At 42.4% G+C, this 14,466-nt stretch overlaps 5 long non-coding RNA genes across 5 annotated transcripts; all 5 read right to left on the minus strand.

The window, feature by feature from the left end:
* Positions 1-7,315: 7,315 nt before the first annotated feature.
* On the minus strand, positions 7,316-8,614 carry LOC121758252. The gene is made up of 3 exons (XR_006041390.1): positions 8,368-8,614; positions 7,698-8,224; positions 7,316-7,554 (listed from the first exon to the last, which is right to left on the minus strand). It is a non-coding gene; the product is annotated as an uncharacterized LOC121758252 (long non-coding RNA).
* A 231-nt stretch (positions 8,615-8,845) lies between these two features.
* Positions 8,846-10,159, minus strand: LOC121758248. The gene is made up of 4 exons (XR_006041387.1): positions 10,070-10,159; positions 9,674-9,837; positions 9,329-9,553; positions 8,846-9,172 (listed from the first exon to the last, which is right to left on the minus strand). It is a non-coding gene; the product is annotated as an uncharacterized LOC121758248 (long non-coding RNA).
* Positions 10,160-10,416: 257 nt separating this feature from the next.
* Positions 10,417-11,610, minus strand: LOC121758246. The gene is made up of 3 exons (XR_006041385.1): positions 11,492-11,610; positions 11,061-11,381; positions 10,417-10,917 (listed from the first exon to the last, which is right to left on the minus strand). It is a non-coding gene; the product is annotated as an uncharacterized LOC121758246 (long non-coding RNA).
* An 84-nt stretch (positions 11,611-11,694) lies between these two features.
* Positions 11,695-12,852, minus strand: LOC121758250. The gene is made up of 4 exons (XR_006041388.1): positions 12,763-12,852; positions 12,367-12,530; positions 12,022-12,246; positions 11,695-11,865 (listed from the first exon to the last, which is right to left on the minus strand). It is a non-coding gene; the product is annotated as an uncharacterized LOC121758250 (long non-coding RNA).
* Positions 12,853-13,109: 257 nt separating this feature from the next.
* LOC121758247 lies at positions 13,110-14,303 on the minus strand. The gene is made up of 3 exons (XR_006041386.1): positions 14,185-14,303; positions 13,754-14,074; positions 13,110-13,610 (listed from the first exon to the last, which is right to left on the minus strand). It is a non-coding gene; the product is annotated as an uncharacterized LOC121758247 (long non-coding RNA).
* Between the last annotated feature and the right edge of the window lie 163 nt (positions 14,304-14,466).

Genomic DNA, 14,466 nt, shown 5'->3' on the forward strand with positions numbered 1-14,466 from the left:
ATTCTATCCCACCGGGACAGAACTGGGAGCGACACCAACCGGCAGGCCGAGATGGTCGATTTTGCGGAGGCAATTGAGGATTGCCGACTCGTGGACCCAGGGTTCGACGGGGTGAAATTTACTTGGGCCAAAAACGGTCTATTTGAATGGCTGGATAGAGTGCTTGTTAATGAGGCTTGGACTAGGGTCTTCGAGGCCACCCGAGTAACGAACCTCTCACGAATCGCCTCGGACCACGGACTAGTCCTAGCACGATGCAAAATGCCGAACATTGCCATCGGGGGGAAGGCATTCAGGTTCCAGAACATGTGGATCCGACATGAGGGATTTTTTGTTGTAGTTAAGAATGCATGGGAAGAGCCAACTGGGGCGGGCGGTCTTCTAAACATCCGAATTAAACATTCCAGAGTTAAAAGAGCACTAAAGGAGTGGAACAAAGAGGTTTTCGGGAACATCCACGTCAATCTTGCGGACAAGGAGGAAGCCATTGCCGTGGCCCAATCCAACTTCGAGGACTTGCCTACACCCGTGAATAGGGCAGTGATCAACAAGCATATTGCTGAGTACATCCTTTTGTTGAGAATGGAAGAGGATTTCTGGAGGCAAAATGCAGCTTTGAAATGGCTAGCCGAGGGGGACAAGAACACCCGGTTCTATCAAAGCTGGGTGAAACAGAAAAGGGTTCGCCTTCGCATTCACTAAATTCATGCCAACGGACAAAAGCTAACCGAGGAAGCTGACATTAAAAACTCAGCAGTAGAATTCTTCCAACAACTTCTTGCGACTTGCAACCCGGTCCTGGATAAATCGGACCTCGACCTAATTCATCAGATTCACTCAGCTGAGCAAGTAGCGGATATTGCCCAAGTACCGGATGCGGATGAGGTCAAAAGTGCCGCTTTCAGTATCTCTGGAGATAGCGCACCCGGACCCGACGGCTTCTCGGCTAGTTTCTATCAAGCATGCTGGAGCATCGTGGGGCCGGACGTGGTGGAGGCAATTGGGCAGTTTTTCAGAGGGGCGTTCTTACCTAGAAGCATTACGGCCACAAGCATAGTCCTTATCCCAAAGAAGGCTCCGCCAGAGTCATGGGCTGATTATCATCCCATCAGCCTTTGCAATGTGCTGAACAAGATCATCACCAAGGTATTCACGACTCGACTCTCTCCTTTTCTTCCACAGGTCATTTCCCCAAACCAAAGTGGATTTGTTAAAGGGCGGCTCCTCAACGATAACGTGCTATTGGCTCAAGAGATGTTCCATGAGCTTGCACGATGCTCCCCAGCGCCAAACGTAGCGGTGAAGATTGATATGGCTAAAGCATATGATAGAGTGCAGTGGCCTTTTCTCTTTAAGGTGCTCCGGCGCATGGGCTTTCCGGATGCATGGATATCCCTTATCGAGAGGTGCATTGGTTCATGCTGGTTTTCGATTCTTATCAATGGGGCACCATCGGGGTTCTTTAGATCGACACGGGGACTACGACAAGACGACCCCGATATCCCCAGCACTGTTCGTGATTGCTGCGGACTATCTATCGCGTGCCTTGGACAAGCTCATACTTGGCCAAAAGGAGATGATTTTCAAAGCCTCCAGGAGATGCATCGAGGTCAGCCACCTAGTGTATGCAGACGATATCATTATATTCACACAAGCGGCGGCGACCCCCCTGCGAAGACTCCGAGTCTGTCTCGAACACTATGAAAAAGCCTCGGGTCAACAAGTCAGCCTGGCCAAGAGCAATTTCTATATTGCCGAGGCCCATGAGCAATGGGCAACCTCGATCCAAGTAGAAGGGGGCTTCACTAAAGGGGAATTCCCTTTCCTTTATTTAGGTGTTCCCATCTATCGTGGGGCTAAGCGTACGGACATGTTCCTCTTCCTCCGGGAAAAGATTGCAAGACGGGTTTCAGGTTGGGCGCACCGGCACCTTTCCTTTGGAGGGAGGCTCACCCTTATTAAGAGCACTCTTGAGGCGATCCCCTTACATATCTTCCAAGCCATCGAACCCACTGCCGGAACGCTAAAGCAACTGGACTAACAAATGGCGCGATTCTTTTGGGGCTCGACAAATGAGAGGAAGCGGACCCATTGGATTGGCTGGGACTAAATGAGCCTCCCCACTGATGAAGGGGGTCTCGGGATCTGCAAAACCAAGGAGGTCCTACGCGCCTTCAACATAAAACTTTGGTGGCGCTTTCGGGAGCAAAACTCCCTTTGGGCGAAATACATGATGGCTAAATATTGTTTCAACTCCACACCTCTTACCTTTAGGGCGCCGAGCAGGAGCGCCCTACGTGGAGAAGGCTCTCTAGAGCATGGACGCTTGCACAACCACACATGCGGTGGATAGTGGGTCAAGGAAATATCTATTTTTGGGACGACATATGGCTTGATAACGTCCCACTTCGGGAGCTCAGCCTTGATGAACGGGGCAGACCTACCACCCGGGTCTCGGACTATATTAGGAATAGCAACTGGGATGAACCCAAGCTCCAACTCCTCCATGATCAGGCCGGCCTCCCACAGCACATTATTGATCGCATCCTCAACACACCGATCCTCCAAGGTGACCAGGACATCCCAAGGTTGACTCTTTCTAAGCACGGGGAATTCACGGTAGCTTCAAAGTGGGACACAATCCGAGGGCACCATCCGATCATTCAGCGACTGGCCGATGTGTGGAAGGCGGGACTAACTACGTCTATATCCATCTTCATTTAGAGGCTACTCTCCAATCGTGTGCCCGTCGATACAAAGCTCCAGTGGCGCGAGATTTAGCTAGCATCCAAGTGCCAATGCTGCCCCAACCGTAGAGTATGGAGTGAGTTTGACGCTTGGTTCCCAGGCTCTTCCCGTCGCCTCCAAATCAATGACACAATCCCTACGAGAATAGAAATGTAGGCGTGAAGGTGCCAACAGCCGAACATGAAACATCTCAGCCGAACCACCCCTTACCTCATCTTGTGGTTCATTTGGGCGGAGAGAAACAGGAGCCGCCACCATGGCACACAGTTCAAACCACATAATGTGGCATGGCAGGTTCATATGTTCATCCGGAATTCTATGGTCAATGGAAGTATGAAGCCGAAGCATTGGAAGGGAGTTAGGCTTGGAGTTAGCTTCCCTCAACAAGCAGAAGCAACCAGACCATAACCACTAGCCATGGCGATCAAATGGAACCCCCCCGACCAAACGTGCATTAAACTCAATACGGACGGGTCCTTCATGGAAACAACCAACAAAGCAGGGGGAGGAGGAATCATACGGGATCATTCGGGCAAGATGCTTGTAGCCTTTTGTACGCCCCTGGATGCACACTCGGCCCTGGAGGCTGAGCTAATGGCCATGATCCAAGGCCTCGACCTTGCCAAGGACTTCGGATTACCAATTTGGCTCGAATCAGATGCCGAGCAAGCAATCAAATTGATCAATGGAACGGGTTGGGGGCCGGCATGTGTTAGGCAAGCCCTGGCGAAATTGAGCTTGCTCAAGCGTCAACTCAAATTCCGAGCCACGTTCATACACCAGGAGGGAAACAAAGCGGCGGATCTCCTTGCTCGAAAGGGCCTAGAGCAAGACACTGACCTAAGAATGCAACACAATTCAGTATCGAGAGATATCTTGGACCTCGTCCGATGGGATGCAATGGGAGTCCACCACATTAGGGACCTCGAAGGAGACGGACACTAGAGACGGCAAAGAGAAAGTTGGGAAACCATAGCACCTTGTTTTGTTTGATTATCTTTTGTAAGGAGTATGATGAGGTCCGACCCATGTGGGTTCGGACCGCATACTGCTCTAGGTTTTGTTATGGCGCATCACTTTCGGGTGCGGCCAATCTTTGTAATCATCTTTCCTTGGAATATAGGGATGAGGGACCCACAAACCCTGCAGCATCCCAGTTGCCGGCCTGATCATGGAGGAGTTTGGACCTGCCACACTACATTGTACGGTTTGAATTGTACATGTTGGTGTCGGCTTCTATTTCTCTCGGACCACATGAACCAGAGGATGAGATATGGAATGGCATAGCACAAATGTCTTTTGTTTTGTTGTTGTGTCCGCCGGGACCACACCACAAGCCTCTCCGGCATTGTATCGTTGATCCGGAGGGATGGGGAGGCACCCTCGAACCAGCCATCGAACTCCCTCCACACACTAACCGCCCCACTTCCTTGGATGAAGAGATGTTGAAGTGACTCTGTGTTCGGACGATGTGGACAGCATTGGCACTTGGACTCCATCTCAGTTCTCCGCCATTGGAGCTTTGAGTCAACTGGGATTCGGTTCGATAAGAGGCGCCAGTTGAAAATGGCAATAGAGTTAGTGAGGCCGGCCTTCCAAATATTGTCCATACCTTGGACGATATTGTCTATGCGACCGGATGGTTTCCCACGTTGTGGAGAGGGAGAAGTCTCCCAGTCGCGAGAGGGACCATCTCGGAACATCTTCTACCCCCATCATGATCGGAGTGCCAAGGATATGATTAATAACCTGCTGAGATAACCCAGCCTGATCTTGGAGCATCTGCAGTCTAGAAACGTCCCAAGCCCCATCCCTAATTAAATCCGTAACAAGTGCTTTGGGGTCCCCCCTATCATCAATGCAATGGTCCCGAAGGGGGGAATCCTTGATCCAGACATCATCCCAGAAATATACTCTCCCTTGCCCCACCATCCAAAGAATATGTGGTTGCGCCTGCGGCCGGGCTTTTAGGAGCCTTTTCCAAATTTGACTGTTCCTCCCAGAGGGTCTAGCTGTAATGGGAGAGGGATTATAGCAATACTTAGCCATCAAGTACTTAGCCTATAGAGAGTTTTGCTCGCGGAATGGCCACCATAGTTTGATATTAAACGCGCGTAACAATTCTTTTGTTTTTCCGGACGCCAAGGCCGCCTTCGGCGAAGGGAAGGCAAATCTGATCCCAGCTGATCCAATGAGTCTTCCTTTTATCATTCGATGCCCCCCAAAAGAATAGGGCAAGTTGCTGGTCCAATTGCTTTAGTGCCTCGCCCGTAGGTTCAATTGCCTGGAAGATATGAAGAGGAACCGCCTCTAGGGTGCTTTTAATAAGGGTGAGCCTCCCACCGAAGGAAAGATGTCGATGTGCCCACCCCGAGACCCTTCTAGCAATTTTCTCCCGGAGGAACATGAACATATCCGAACGTTTGCATCCCCGATAGATTGGAACACCCAGGTAAAGGAAGGGGAAGGTACCTCGGGTGAAGCCTAAAGCAATTGGACCAGCAACTATAACAAACTATAACCACTACACACTAAACAAACTATAACCACTACACACTACATACAATTCACACAATACACAAACTACACAAAATACAAACATTGCGCTACTCGCACTATCCACAATACAATACACACACCACAATACTATAAACAAAAAACACACGGATAGGTAAATTACACATTACAGATCATACGCAAAATATTACAATTACACACACATATACACTAAATACTAGCACTGCGAACATAAGCTACATACGCAACACGCAGTTCACTCACACAGCACACACTTTACATAAAATACACACATAATATACATACACATATAATGTACACAGAATACACACAAAGCACACACTATAAACAATAAATACACGTAGGAAAAATACACATACATCACATATTACACAATATACACACTGCACACTACACAAAACACACCAATTACACACTAAACAAACTATAAACACGTAATAATACACAAAATATACACAAAACACGTAGCACACACTACACACAAAATACACATACTAAATACATGCACCAAACATACAAAAGAGCACACACTATACAACAGAAAATACTTATAACACACACTATAAACACAATATACACGAAATATATATGTGCTGGACATGTATTATATACTAAATACGCACACTATACACAAAATATACACTGGACAAAACACAAAATACACACACATACACATCCTACACACACTGCACATAATGCACAAAATACAAAATTTAAACACACTATACACAAAATAAACACAATACACTACACACGCATAATATACTACTCATAAAATACACAGTATAAAACCAATACACACGTTGCACATGCTATATAAACAAGTAGCACACGATATAGAAAAAATACATGCATGGAACACACATATACAAAATACACACACTGCACAAATGACCTAAAACACACCCTGTACATAAAATACACACAATGCACATATTATATACAAAATACAAATATAATCATTACACACTACACACTACACACTACACACTACATACAATTCACACAAAACACAAACTACACAAAATACAAACATTGCGTTACACGCATTATCCACAATACAATACACACATCGCAATACTATGACCAAAAATACACACGTAAGTGAAATACACATATTACAGACGCAAAATATACTAATTACACACACGTAGACACTAAATACTAGCACTGCAAACACATGCTACGTACGCAACACACAGTTCACTCACACAACACACAGTTTACATAAAATACACACATTATATACCTACACATATACATATTGTACACAAACACACAATGCACACTTTATACACAAAATACAAATAATTCACACTACACATTACATTCATTGCACACAGTACCACACACTACACAAATTACAAACATTGCGCTACAACACTATACACAGAATATGTACACAATACACACACCGCACACACTATAAACAATAAATATACGTAGGAATAATACACATACATCACATGTTACGCAATATACACCTCTAAACAAACTATAACCACTACACACTACATACAATTCACACAATACACAAACTACACAAAATACAAACATTGCGCTACTCGCACTATCCACAATACAATACACACACCACAATAAATCTGAAATTGCGTGGATGAAGTACTAGGGAGGATGTGGCTCAAATATTGGAACAGTGAAGTAGAGCTTCTAAGCATCCCCTTTGGCCATTTTCTCAAGTGTAACGGTCAAATAAACCTAATCAGGAAAGACATCATTGCTTAAAACATAGGAATCAAATGTCCATGATGCAAACCAATGCAGCCTACGATTTAGAGCTCGATGCGAGCTTGAGAAACAGATGAAACATCCGACAAGAATTGCAAGAATTGATTTGTCAAAATTTCCATCTACCCTAGAATATATAAACAGATGCAGATGATGGAGGAGCAGGTGGCAAATGCTAGGGTGTTCGTCGGCAGCCAGGGTTTATATCACCATTATGAAAAGGATCACTGTTCCGGCGACTGAGAATTCCGTAATCTCCCCATGTGCATTCGCGGTGGTTAAGAATTACAAACTGCCGAAAGCATCACACACGATAGGCTGGATGCATGGAAAGAAACAAACCTTACAGAACTGTATAGCTTAAATAGCATGTCTTCTTTGTCCAATCCCTGAGTACAGACCATGCTGGAGGAACTTGTCGTGAAATTCATGGCAAAGTACCCGAGCTAAAGCTCTTTTACCCTCGGAACTATGAACCATCTTTTCACCAAGCCTGGAAAGTTCATCCTGTCCTGGAGTCTGCAGTAGTCACACGATCTATATCAATAATCAACATTCAATATAGTGGTAAATAGTGGATCATACTCTAGCATATGACGTACAGAAAGAATCAATGCGTCCAGACAAAACTTGAACAGAAGCAACTTCACGAGACAACTTACCCTGAAAGAAGATTTGGCAGCCTAATTTCCATGCTATTTCGGATCTGTTGAGCGAGGGTACTCCACTAGTTGATGCAGGTACTTGTTTTTCCTATTCAGGTTTGAATTCTCATTTTCAGATCTTGATTTCTCTTCCAGAAGTGCTTCAAGTTGAAGCCTCACGAAACCGTCATGCTTTCCTCCCATTACTCCATCATGAAACTTCCCATTTCTTCCTCCAATAGCTTACTCTGGCTATTTTTTTCACATTTTCTTGGAAATCTTCCTTTGATTCTGCTCTCTGTTTTTCCCTTTTCTGGATCTGTTCCACAAATTTTTCTTTTCTTTTTTTTTCCACAGATCTGCCTTCTCTTTTTTTCTTCTTATTTCTGTTTTTTTTCTTTTTTATGTTTTTTTCTTCTTTTCTCCACATTTTGCTCTTGTTCTACCCCTTACCATGTTTCTTTCTACTCCTTCTGCCATAGTGTTGCCAGATTACAATCATAGTCTAGCATATTCAACATGCTACTTGGGACTTGCCCTGGAGCCTGCAGTAATCACACAATCAATACCAATAATCAATATTCATTATAGGTGTAAATTGTGCATCATACTCTAGCATATGATGTACTGAAAGTATCAATTCGTCCAGACAAAACTTGAACAGAAGCAGCTTCACAAGACAGCATACCCTGAAAGAAGATTTGGCATTCTCATTTTGCGATCTTGATTTCTCTTCCAGAAGTGCTTCAAGTTGAAGCCCCGCCAATCGTTGTCTTTCCCTCCCCATCTCTTCCTCCAACAGCTTATTCTCGTCTTGGAACTCTTTCTTTAATTCTGCACTGTTTTTTCCTTTTTCTAGATCTGTTCCCCTAATTTTTTCTATTCTTTTCTTTTTTTTTCCACAGATCTGTCTCCTCTTCTTTTTTTTTCTTTTTTCTTTTTTCTTCTTTTTCTGTTTTTATCTTATTTTCTCCCTATTTTGGTCCGTGTGATATAGCACATCAAAAGCCTGTCATGATTACAATAACTCTAGTCAGAATAAATAAAACCCAAGAGTTCATGCTATATTGAGAAAACTGTTGGGAAACAACAAGGGAGACTGGCAAGTTTCATCCAAACCTTCGTCTGTATGGGGTTAAAATGTATGTATCTGTACAATTCTTCATAAGTTCCATTTGCAAGTGCAGTCACAGGAAGTGGTTTCAAGTCAAGGAGTTCCATATAAGTTGTAAGAGCCTGAAGGAACATAAGAAAACTTTAAGATTAAAACTCTTCATGGTTTTCAAAACATAAATATCAGTGAATCTCAAAATCATCTCAGGGAGCATGAGGTTCCGGAAGGACATAGTATAGAAACACTCTGAATGCATCCATGAATCTGAAATTGCGTGGATGAAGTACTAGGGAGGATGTGTCTCAAATATTGGAACAGTGAAGTAGAGCTTCTGAGCATCCCCTTTGGCCATTTTCTCAAGTGTAATGGTCAAATAAACCTAATCAGGAAAGACGTCATTGCTTAAAACATAGGAATCAAATGTCCATGATGCAAACCAATGCAGCCTACGATTTAGAGCTCGATGCGAGCTTGAGAAACTGATGAAACATCCGACAAGAATTGCAAGAATTGATTTGTCAAAATTTCCATCTACCTTAGAATATATAAACAGATGCAGATGATGGAGGAGCAAGTGGCAAATGCTAGGGTGTTCGTCGGCACCAGGGTTTATATCACCATTATGAAAAGGATCACTGTTCCGGCGACTGAGACAATTTGATCTAGAATCCCCATATGATAGGTTTGGACCGCTGGCAGCAGCATCAAACGTAGCATCTCCAGAGCTCCCGGGAAGATGGGCCAGCAATGGTTGAACTTTCTACTGATGTATAGAGGAAAACATTACACGCTTACAAAAGAATTCTCATACCATGTATATATATAGATAGCTATACAAACTTGTAAGAATAGACACTTTTATAATCATAAAACAGGTCACCTTCATTGGAATAGGTGGATGCAGCGGCTGCCAGATTATCATTAATACAGAGTTGTGTAGTAAGCTTGGAAAGAATAGAGGACTGTTTCTGGATACGCTCTTTCCTCCGCTTGACATTCTGGTCCTCCTGGAGAAGCTCTTCTATTCTTTCCATGCTTTGAGCACTATAATTTTGAATTAAACGAGGCACATCATGATCAAAAAAATAAAAGCATAATATGCACAAATCTTTTAATAAAGGAGATGAATGTTCACATATATATTGAAGAACTAGCTTAATAGGGCATGCTCTAGTGAGTATTCCGTAATCTCCCCATGTGCATTCGCGGTGGTTAAGAATTACAAACTGCCGAAAGCCTCACACACGATAGGCTGGATGCATGGAAAGAAACAAACCTTACAGAACTGTATAGCTTAAATAGCATGTCTTCTTTGTCCAATCCCTGAGTTCAGACCATGCTGGAGGAACTTGTCGTGAAGTTCATGGCAAAGTACCCGAGCTAAAGCTCTTTTACCCTCGGAACTATGAACCATCTTTTCACCAAGCCTGGAAAGTTCATCCTGTCCTGGAGTCTGCAGTAGTCACACGATCAATATCAATAATCAACATTCAATATAGTGGTAAATAGTGGATCATACTCTAGCATATGACGTACAGAAAGAATCAATGCGTCCAGACAAAACTATAACAGAAGCAACTTCACGAGACAACTTACCCTGAAAGAAGACTTGGCAGCCTAATTTCCATGCTATTTCGGATCTGTTGAGCGAGGGTACTCCACTAGTTGATGCAGGTACTTGTTTTCCCTATTCAAGTTTGAATTCTCATTTTCAGATCTTGATTTCTCTTCCAGAAGTGCTTCAAGTTGAAGCCTCACCAAACCGTCATGCTTTCCTCCCATTACTCCATCATGAAACTTCCCATTTCTTCCTCCAATAGCTTACTCTGGCTATTTTATTCACATTTTCTTGGAAATCTTCCTTTGATTCTGCACTCTGTTTTTTCCCTTTTCTGGATCTGTTCCACAAATTTTTCTTTTCTTTTTTTTTCCACAGATCTGCCTTCTCTTTTTTTCTTCTTATTTCTGTTTTTTTTCTTTTTTATGTTTTTTTCTTCTTTTCTCCACATTTTGCTCTTGTTCTACCCCTTACCATGTTTCTTTCTACTCCTTCTGCCATAGTGTTGCCAGATTACAATCATAGTCTAGCATATTCAACATGCTACTTGGGACTTGCCCTGGAGCCTGCAGTAATCACACAATCAATACCAATAATCAATATTCATTATAGGTGTAAATTGTGCATCATACTCTAGCATATGATGTACTGAAAGTATCAATGCGTCCAGACAAAACTTGGACAGAAGCAGCTTCACAAGACAGCATACCCTGAAAGAAGATTTGGCATTCTCATTTTGCGATCTTGATTTCTCTTCCAGAAGTGCTTCAAGTTGAAGCCCCGCCAATCGTTGTCTTTCCCTCCCCATCTCTTCCTCCAACAGCTTATTCTCGTCTTGGAACTCTTTCTTTAATTCTGCACTGTTTTTTCCTTTTTCTAGATCTGTTCCCCTAATTTTTTCTATTCTTTTCTTTTTTTTTCCACAGATCTGTCTCCTCTTCTTTTTTTTTCTTTTTTCTTTTTTCTTCTTTTTCTGTTTTTATCTTCTTTTCTCCCCATTTTGGTCCGTGTGATATAGCACATCAAAAGCCTGTCATGATTACAATAACTCTAGTCAGAATAAATAAAACCCAAGAGTTCATGCTATATTGAGAAAACTGTTGGGAAACAACAAGGGAGACTGGCAAGTTTCATCCAAACCTTCGTCTGTATGGGGTTAAAATGTATGTATCTGTACAATTCTTCATAAGTTCCATTTGCAAGTGCAGTCACAGGAAGTGGTTTCAAGTCAAGGAGTTCCATATAAGTTGTAAGAGCCTGAAGGAACATAAGAAAACTTTAAGATTAAAACTCTTCATGGTTTTCAAAACATAAATATCATTGAATCTCAAAATCATCTCAGGGAGCATGAGGTTCCGGAAGGACATAGTATAGAAACACTCTGAATGCATCCATGAATCTGAAATTGCGTGGATGAAGTACTAGGGAGGATGTGTCTCAAATATTGGAACAGTGAAGTAGAGCTTCTGAGCATCCCCTTTGGCCATTTTCTCAAGTGTAATGGTCAAATAAACCTAATCAGGAAAGACGTCATTGCTTAAAACATAGGAATCAAATGTCCATGATGCAAACCAATGCAGCCTACGATTTAGAGCTCGATGCGAGCTTGAGAAACTGATGAAACATCCGACAAGAATTGCAAGAATTGATTTGTCAAAATTTCCATCTACCTTAGAATATATAAACAGATGCAGATGATGGAGGAGCAAGTGGCAAATGCTAGGGTGTTCGTCGGCACCAGGGTTTATATCACCATTATGAAAAGGATCACTGTTCCGGCGACTGAGACAATTTGATCTAGAATCCCCATATGATAGGTTTGGACCGCTGGCAGCAGCATCAAACGTAGCATCTCCAGAGCTCCCGGGAAGATGGGCCAGCAATGGTTGAACTTTCTACTGATGTATAGAGGAAAACATTACACGCTTACAAAAGAATTCTCATACCATGTATATATATAGATAGCTATACAAACTTGTAAGAATAGACACTTTTATAATCATAAAACAGGTCACCTTCATTGGAATAGGTGGATGCAGCGGCTGCCAGATTATCATTAATACAGAGTTGTGTAGTAAGCTTGGAAAGAATAGAGGACTGTTTCTGGATACGCTCTTTCCTCCGCTTGACATTCTGGTCCTCCTGGAGAAGCTCTTCTATTCTTTCCATGCTTTGAGCACTATAATTTTGAATTAAACGAGGCACATCATGATCAAAAAAATAAAAGCATAATATGCACAAATCTTTTAAAAAAGGAGATGAATGTTCACATATATATTGAAGAACTAGCTTAATAGGGCATGCTCTAGTGAGTATTCCGTAATCTCCCCATGTGCATTCGCGGTGGTTAAGAATTACAAACTGCCGAAAGCCTCACACACGATAGGCTGGATGCATGGAAAGAAACAAACCTTACAGAACTGTATAGCTTAAATAGCATGTCTTCTTTGTCCAATCCCTGAGTTCAGACCATGCTGGAGGAACTTGTCGTGAAGTTCATGGCAAAGTACCCGAGCTAAAGCTCTTTTACCCTCGGAACTATGAACCATCTTTTCACCAAGCCTGGAAAGTTCATCCTGTCCTGGAGTCTGCAGTAGTCACACGATCAATATCAATAATCAACATTCAATATAGTGGTAAATAATGGATCATACTCTAGCATATGACGTACAGAAAGAATCAATGCGTCCAGACAAAACTATAACAGAAGCAACTTCACGAGACAACTTACCCTGAAAGAAGACTTGGCAGCCTAATTTCCATGCTATTTCGGATCTGTTGAGCGAGGGTACTCCACTAGTTGATGCAGGTACTTGTTTTCCCTATTCAAGTTTGAATTCTCATTTTCAGATCTTGATTTCTCTTCCAGAAGTGCTTCAAGTTGAAGCCTCACCAAACCGTCATGCTTTCCTCCCATTACTCCATCATGAAACTTCCCATTTCTTCCTCCAATAGCTTACTCTGGCTATTTTATTCACATTTTCTTGGAAATCTTCCTTTGATTCTGCACTCTGTTTTTTCCCTTTTCTGGATCTGTTCCACAAATTTTTCTTTTCTTTTTTTTTCCACAGATCTGCCTTCTCTTTTTTTCTTCTTATTTCTGTTTTTTTTCTTTTTTATGTTTTTTTCTTCTTTTCTCCACATTTTGCTCTTGTTCTACCCCTTACCATGTTTCTTTCTACTCCTTCTGCCATAGTGTTGCCAGATTACAATCATAGTCTAGCATATTCAACATGCTACTTGGGACTTGCCCTGGAGCCTGCAGTAATCACACAATCAATACCAATAATCAATATTCATTATAGGTGTAAATTGTGCATCATACTCTAGCATATGATGTACTGAAAGTATCAATGCGTCCAGACAAAACTTGGACAGAAGCAGCTTCACAAGACAGCATACCCTGAAAGAAGATTTGGCATTCTCATTTTGCGATCTTGATTTCTCTTCCAGAAGTGCTTCAAGTTGAAGCCCCGCCAATCGTTGTCTTTCCCTCCCCATCTCTTCCTCCAACAGCTTATTCTCGTCTTGGAACTCTTTCTTTAATTCTGCACTGTTTTTTCCTTTTTCTAGATCTGTTCCCCTAATTTTTTCTATTCTTTTCTTTTTTTTTCCACAGATCTGTCTCCTCTTCTTTTTTTTTCTTTTTTCTTTTTTCTTCTTTTTCTGTTTTTATCTTCTTTTCTCCCCATTTTGGTCCGTGTGATATAGCACATCAAAAGCCTGTCATGATTACAATAACTCTAGTCAGAATAAATAAAACCCAAGAGTTCATGCTATATTGAGAAAACTGTTGGGAAACAACAAGGGAGACTGGCAAGTTTCATCCAAACCTTCGTCTGTATGGGGTTAAAATGTATGTATCTGTACAATTCTTCATAAGTTCCATTTGCAAGTGCAGTCACAGGAAGTGGTTTCAAGTCAAGGAGTTCCATATAAGTTGTAAGAGCCTGAAGGAACATAAGAAATTGCGTGGATGAAGTACTAGGGAGGATGTGTCTCAAATATTGGAACAGTGAAGTAGAGCTTCTGAGCATCCCCTTTGGCCATTTTCTCAAGTGTAATGGTCAAATAAACCTAATCAGGAAAGACGTCATTGCTTAAAACATAGGAAT

The sequence above is a fragment of the Salvia splendens genome, chromosome 12 (assembly GCF_004379255.2).
Source record: "Salvia splendens isolate huo1 chromosome 12, SspV2, whole genome shotgun sequence".
In the NCBI taxonomy this organism is placed as follows: domain Eukaryota; kingdom Viridiplantae; phylum Streptophyta; class Magnoliopsida; order Lamiales; family Lamiaceae; genus Salvia; species Salvia splendens.